At 40.5% G+C, this 6465-nt stretch overlaps 1 non-coding gene across 1 annotated transcript; it reads left to right on the top strand.

The window, feature by feature from the left end:
• The first annotated feature begins 951 nt into the window (after positions 1 to 951).
• LOC115865901 (U6 spliceosomal RNA) lies at positions 952 to 1058 on the top strand. The gene has a single exon (XR_004044458.1). It is a non-coding gene; the product is annotated as a U6 spliceosomal RNA (small nuclear RNA).
• The last annotated feature ends 5407 nt before the right edge of the window (positions 1059 to 6465 follow it).

Genomic DNA, 6465 nt, shown 5'->3' with positions numbered 1-6465 from the left:
AAAAAAAAAAAAAAAAAAATTGAATGGAGGAACATTGAACTGTGTCTGTATGTCCCTTACAGAGTAGCATGTGTGCATCAGTCTAAAAGGCAGCTCTCAGTCTCATCACTTTGTTGACATAAGTTCTGAGAACAATTATTTCTTTGTTAACATTTGGTAAATTTATCTTTAGGAACTTCAAAGAAGGTTGGGCACATCTCTGAAGTTGAATTTCAAAATAGGTTGAAATCTAAACTTGGGATTCTCCTGGTGGGTAGCTAGAATAACAATGCATTTGCCTAGAGTCTTTTCAAGGGGATGTTGCTGATTGGTACTTTGTCGTACAGGCCATGGAAGTGAACTTGAAAAACAGGCATAATTGCCTATCCAAGTTTTCACCATAAATAATCATTTTTTAAAAGGTTCCAGTAACTTACCCACTAGGAAAAAAAAAAAAAAAAGGAAAGTGGGACAATGATGCAGTGGCTTTGCTCCAAAATCATCATGTGTAATGTCATGCTGCCATCTGCAGTATTTTATTTCAGTATTTTCACCCAAACAGGGGAATTTTAATGAGCTCTATAGACATGTGGTCATTCTATTGAGGGAGAAACATTTTGCCAGCACAACAGTAAGAGAAAGTTTTTGACCAATATTTTCCCTTTAGTCACGGTCCCGATTCCTTCCCACCCACATGCACATTTTTAAGTTTGTTCCGTTTCTTGATGATGCTTTTGCACATGTGGTGATGTTAAATTTGAAAGTGAATCAACATGCTGTACCTAGTAGAGGGGCCCTGAAACTGCTCAGAAATACTGTGATTCGGTGTCGGCTCGCACTCATGCAACTGCTAAGTGGGCAGCAATGGGTGGGATGTGGCCACAGCAGGGGTGAGACCCTAACTCCAGCAAAGCCCAGTTTTAAAAAAAAAAAAAACTTTGGTAAATTTGGGGGTTAAGGAATCTACAGGGAGTGCTATCTTCAGGAGCACATATACTAAAATTAGACTGATATGGAGAAGATCAGCACGGCTCCTGAGCAGGGATGAGGCACAAATTCCTGAAGTGTTCCATTATTTATGTATATTCTAAGGGGATGTATTCATTTGCTAGGGCGGCTGTAACAAAGTACCACAGACTGGGCCACTTAAACCACAGAAGATTATTGTTCCACAGTTCTGGAGGCTGGGAGTCCAAGATCAAGATGTCAGCAGGTTTGTTTTTTTTTCTGAGGCCTCTCTCCTTGGCTTATAGATGGCCGTCTTCTCCGTGTCTTCACAGGGTCTCCCCTCTGTGTGTCTGTGTCCTAATGTCTTTTTATAAGGACATCAGTCATTAGATTAGGGCCACCTTGATGACCTCATTTAACCTTAAATACCTCTTTAAAGACCTGTCCAAATAGAGTTACATTCTGAGCTACTGGGGTTGAGGACTTCAACATATATATGGAAAGAGGGGATACAATTCATTCCATAACAGGAAATAGGTTAAATAAAGTATTTGCTTCTAATGTTTGGATCTAAAATGAAGAGAATACAATAAGAAACAAGGCATTAGGATGCCCAGAAAGAAAAAAGGAAGGGAGAGAGGGAGGTGAAGGAAGGAAGGAAAGAAGAGAGGGAGGGAGGGAGGAAAAAGCTTGAAGAATGGCTAGAGTCTAAATCGGTCCAAACAAGAGACCTTACTTAAGGAATTCGCCCCATCTATACCTACTAGGAGGAGGAAGAAGTCTAAAACAAGAGAAGACGGTGAAAATTGGATGATCCCAGCCATTAAAGCCACTCATCTTTGCCTGTTATGCTCTATACAGTCCAATAGTGTCTTGAAGCTGCAATGTCACTATGGCTACCAAATATTCTATTGCTCTGAAGCTGTCCAAGAAACCAGACACTCAGCAGATGCCAGCAAAAACTGCCCCCAGAAGTGTTCTTTTAAGTTTTCCCTGGAGATTTAATCCAAATCGAGCAAAATAGAAAAATATGGATTTGCTATTCTCAAGAGGTGTTAACGGTTCATTGCTGAACACTGTGGTCTGGAGTGTCTCTTGAAGATAGAATGTTTTGTTGTTTTTCCTGCCCTGATATAGTGGTTTCCACTAAAGCATCAGCCTGATATTTCACTGTTTGGCTGATCCTGTTGTACCTATTAAAGGACTGTTGTACCTATTCCCTAATCTATTATTTCTCTTAATAAATGGAGCAGCAGCCTCCATTTTTTATGATCCCTCCTATGTGTACAACTTGAGCTAGATAGTTTACATACATTATCTTATTTGATAATCACCTTGGCAAACTCTTCAACCCCTAAATGCACTTACAGAGGGCTGTTTTATACACAAATGGTCATAAAATGTGTAAACCATATGAACGATATTTTGTAACCATTTTGTTTTATGCTATTAGGAAAAGCCATAGACTGCAAATCAAAAAGAGTAAATTATGAACCGAACAGTTTTATGTTATTTTGTCTTGCAATTTTGCAGCAGTTGATATATTCTGGCCGTGAGGGTTTTAGACATCAGTTCACATGTTGCTTAGTTGTTGTTGTTTTTTTCGCTGATAATTTTGAATCATAAAATGCATAGAGTCACAGACAATACAACATTTAGGCCCCCATCTAATAATCCCAGACAACAACTGAAGTATACCTAAAGCAGCCACTATTAGCAAAAACAACCCAAAAAAAGGTGTACTTTTCATTTATGGAAAAAAGCGCAAATAAAGAATAATTGCTCCTTATAGGCATAATTCCAATCACTGCTACAAACGGGAAACACGCGTGGTAGTAGGCGGTCCACTTAGCTTACAAGATGGAACCTTTTGGTGTAAACATTTTGTGGGGTAATACCGCTCTCTAGTGGTGCATACTATGTACTTCACATTTAATTGCAAAGAGTCACTATCTGAACCCTTGACAATATTCTTGGTCTCCTTTCATCCATTTTATTACTCCTCTGATCTCTAATAAATACAGAGAACCTGATATGTACACATAAACACTGTGGAATCTACATGTTATTTAAACTTTATAAATGACGTTTTTCTAGGTGTTCAAACCTTAGACCCGGCCAAGAGGGAACTGCTTGGCCCCGTGATTTAGAGAGGGTTCAGCTCTGGCTTTTCCTGGCTGTGCCCCTCCTTGCAGATAAAGGCGTTCTGGGACGCGCCCAAACCCAAGCCTTTTTCTTCCTGCTACCCGCCGCTATCTCACTCTCACGTCCACCCCCAGTTCCACTACCTTGCATCCTATTAATGCACCAGTGCTCTCATTTTGCCTGAGGTTTTGATGAATAACAGAAAGCTCCCGCCTCCCAGATATATTTGCATTAGGGAAGCTTCCCGAAATACCATGACACACCCCTTCCCAGCAATAATAATGAAAGGGAATTTTAAGATACGAAAGCAGACCCATGGGATAACTTTTCTCACCCCTTCAAATAATACAGGGTGTCTGCAAGGACCCTGGAGCTTTTTCCAAACCTTAGACCTCTGCTGTCACCTTTAGGAAGTTTGTCTAACTGCACGTTCTACCGGAGGTGTTAACTTCATCAAAACCATTACACAGAGTTTTAAGTTCTAGACATCTGCTGTACAACATCGTGCCTATAGTTAACAGTGCTGTGTTGTGCACTTCAATAAATGTTAAGAGGGTAGACCTCATGTTGAGTGTTCTTACAATAAATAAATAAAAGCTATTTGAAATAGAGAGACAAAGGGAGGGTGAGGAGGGAGGGAGGAAGGAAAGAAGGAAGGAAGGAAGGAAGGAAGGCTGGCTACCAGGCGGCACCTATCTGAATCTTGTAACAGAGCCAGCTAAGAAAAGAGTGGCTGGCTGGCCTCTATTTTATGGTATTGCACAAATCTTGTAACACTTTCTATTTGCTACTCTATCAAATAATAGAATAAGAAAAATAGCTAACATTACATCTATAATGTAGATATGTATAAGTAATAAAAGAATATAAATGTCCTGTTTTTTATATATAACAAAACTATATGACCTAGATTATATATACACATCCTACAGTAAGAACAGCTGACACATAAGGGTTTACTATGTGGCTGGCAGGGTTCTCTGTACTTTATCATTGTTGCCATGTTTACACGTTTGTCTCAACAACTCCATGAGGTGGACACTATTATTAGCTCTCTCTATTTTACAGAGGAGGACACTGAGATTCTGAGAAACTCACTTGTCTAAAGTTCCCCTGCTAGTGACTAATCGAGCTTGTATTTGAGCCGTGTATATCTGCCTTCAGAGTCCTCATTCCTCGCCACGGGTGAACGCCTGTCATTTCAGTAAGCTGGATTATAACGAGAAAGCATGATGCATTAAACAGGAAAAATTAGACCTAGCATCACCCCTGTGTTCATTCATAAATATTGCTAGGCACTGAGAAAGCAGAGGTGAATAAGATAAGCAAAGCCTTGCTCACTGCCATACATGCTGATATGAAGAAGATCAACAGAAAATAGACGTTTAAAATAAAGGAATGTATGTGTGATAAGGATAGCTTATAAAATAGCTATGTTGAGAATCACAGTAGAGTGATGTGATAGAAAGTGTGTGAGAAGTTGTTTCATATTGGGCTGTCGGAAAGAGGTAATATTAAGCTAGAGCCAATCTAAAAATTTAATCTCACTATATGAAATTCTATGGAATTATAGAGAGCATTCCAGAAAGATGTAAGAGCCGGTACAAAAACCATGAGGGAGGGAAGCATCTCGACTTGCTTGAAGAGCACAAAGAAGCCCCACTGTTAGAAGTGAAGAAGGGGAGGGAGAGGGTGGAGGACAGAGGTCTGAGAGCCAGGCAGGCTAACCCATGGAGGATCTGCAATATTCCACACATGGGGATTTTATAGTAGGTGAGAAGACAAGCTTTTGGAAGGCTTCAAGACTATTATAAAAATCACCTGGCTGCCTGTGGAGAAAGGTGTGAAGGAGAAGAGAATACTCAGCCTGCCTGTGGAGAAAGGTTTAAAGGAGCAGAGAATAGAAGGAAGCAGGATACCCAGTCAAAAATCACTTGCAAGAGTGCATCAGGATGTGAAGATGCCCTCAACTAGTAATGAGGATGGACACTTCAAGAGGGATCTGTCACATATGTTGTGGCCATGGAGTCTACAGGTGTAGCTGATGCTTTCAATATGGAGGTGAAGGGGGAAGAGACAAATTGAAAATATGCTTGGATATAGGGAATTGCTTTGGCCTGGGGAGGAAAACTTTATGAGGAAGGGCAGTAAACCCAGTGCTATGTTGCAAGATCCAGGTGGGGAAGCCCATTCCGTCTTTCTGATCATGTGACTGTGGTCAAGCTACTAAACCACGCTGAGCCCCACTGTGCTCACCTGTAAAAGTGCTGACCAGACCCCTGTGCACAGCTTCTCTGAGTCTATGTGGGATGTATTGCAGTTTGTACAGAATGGGTTTAAAACCTTACAAGCCCATGAGTAATGATAAAACTACACATTAGCTTACTTTGGGTGATCCTGTGTAAACACACACACACACACACACACACACACACACCACAACTGTATTTAACCTTCAAAGGAAATGTCCATAATGAAGTTACATCCTACAGTCACAATACTGCTACCACATTACTGGTTTAAAATGAATTTTTAAGTTATGTAATTCTGAAAACGTTAGAGAGAAAATCCCTCTAGACAACAGAAGTGTCATCCACTTGTGGACGGATAGACACATTTTTTTAACATCTTTACTGGAGTATAATTGCTTTACAATATTGTGTTAGTTTCTGCTGTATAACAAAGTGAATCAGCTATATGTATACATATATCCCCATATCTCTTCTCTCTTGCGTCTCCCTCCCACCCTCCCTATTTACCCTTCTAGGTGGTCACAAAGCACCAAGCTGCTCTTCCTGTGCTATGCGGCTGCTTCCCACTAGCTATCTATTTTACATTTGGTAGTGTATATATGTCAATGCCACTCTCTCACTTCATCCCAGCTTACACTTTCCCCTCCCCGTGTCCTCAAGTCCATTCTCTACCTCTGTCTTTAACCTGTCCTGCCCCTAAGGTTGTTCAGAACCTTTTTGGGGGGTGGGGTGGATTTCATATATATGTGTTAGCATATGGTATTTGTTTTTCTCTTTCTGACATACTTCACTCTGTATGACAGTCTCTAGGTCCATCCACCTCACTACAAATAACTCAATTTCATTTCCTTTTATAGCTGAGTAATATTCCATTGTATATATATGCCATATCTTCTTTATCCATTCATCTGTCGATGGACACTTAGGTAGTTTTCATGTCCTGGCTATTGTAAATAGAGCTGCAATGAACATTGTGGTACATGACTCTTTTTGAATTACGGTTTTCTCAGGGTATATGCCCAGGAGTGGGATTGCTGGGGCACAAGGTAATTCTATCTTTAGTTTTTTAAGGAACCTCCATACTGTTCTCCATAGTGGCTGTACCAATTTACATTCCCACCAACAGTGCAGGAGGGTTCCC

This window comes from Globicephala melas, chromosome 4, assembly GCF_963455315.2.
Source record: "Globicephala melas chromosome 4, mGloMel1.2, whole genome shotgun sequence".
Classification (NCBI taxonomy): domain Eukaryota; kingdom Metazoa; phylum Chordata; class Mammalia; order Artiodactyla; family Delphinidae; genus Globicephala; species Globicephala melas.
Note: the sequence above shows the minus strand (reverse complement) of the source record. Positions and strands in the feature narration are given on the sequence as shown.